The 821-nt window shown below is 34.8% G+C and overlaps 1 protein-coding gene across 1 annotated transcript in view; it reads left to right on the forward strand.

Annotated features, from left to right (window-relative positions):
- Positions 1 to 821, forward strand: part of LIN7A (lin-7 homolog A, crumbs cell polarity complex component) — a 246,476-nt gene that overhangs the window by 75,037 nt on the left and 170,618 nt on the right. The gene's annotated exons all lie outside the window — the stretch shown is intronic.

An 821-nucleotide genomic window follows, 5' to 3' on the forward strand; every position in this document is an offset into this window, starting at 1 on the left:
AAAAAAATGGAAACAAGGAGAGGGTGGATGGACTAGCTAGGCAGCTGCTTGTGCACTGTCTTTATATATGATGGCTAATATATATGGTACTTTTATTGTAATCTTATAGCTGTACTCCTAGTGTGCTTAATTGGCTAATAAATACATGCTCATTATATTCATCTCCCAAGAAACTGCAAAAATGTTGCAAAAGAATGTTTTAGTGTGGCAATTTGCTCTCAAGTATCTATCTAGAGAACATAAAAATAACATCTATGAAAAATTTCATGTGGGGATAAAAAAATGAACTCTGATTTACCTTCAATCCATACCCTGTTCATTCTTATTGCCCCTATTTGTGGAAGCTTACATTTGATCACCATAGATGAAGTCCTGTCCATTACATCCTTATTTTCTGAGAAGTCACATTTTGCAAGGAAGCTACATCTTGTCAAGTAGAAACTGATGGAAGCAGTATTTTTAACTGGTGAATACTTACATAACTATAACCATACATTTAAATCCCATATATTTCTATTCAACAAATACATTCAAAGTGTCTACAGTTGTCCTTATTATGTATTTATTGGACACAACGGATATAGAAAGATGAACAAAACACAAGTATGCCAGAATTTAGCATAAAAAGTGGTAGCCGATTGTTCGCTTCCCTTTCAAATATGCACAAGCACTACTTTTGGCCTGGCTTAATTCCTCAGAGACCCCAAGCCAGTCAAATTAGGTGTTCATTTGCATAGATGCCATGACAGCCAGAAACAAGAATGAATTAAACCAATTTCACTGTGATTAGATTATTCCCAGGTTGACCGTAATGAACAAAA

This window comes from Echinops telfairi, unplaced genomic scaffold, assembly GCF_000313985.2.
Source record: "Echinops telfairi isolate 266 unplaced genomic scaffold, ASM31398v2 ScPeMD7_2;HRSCAF=8, whole genome shotgun sequence".
Taxonomy (NCBI): domain Eukaryota; kingdom Metazoa; phylum Chordata; class Mammalia; order Afrosoricida; family Tenrecidae; genus Echinops; species Echinops telfairi.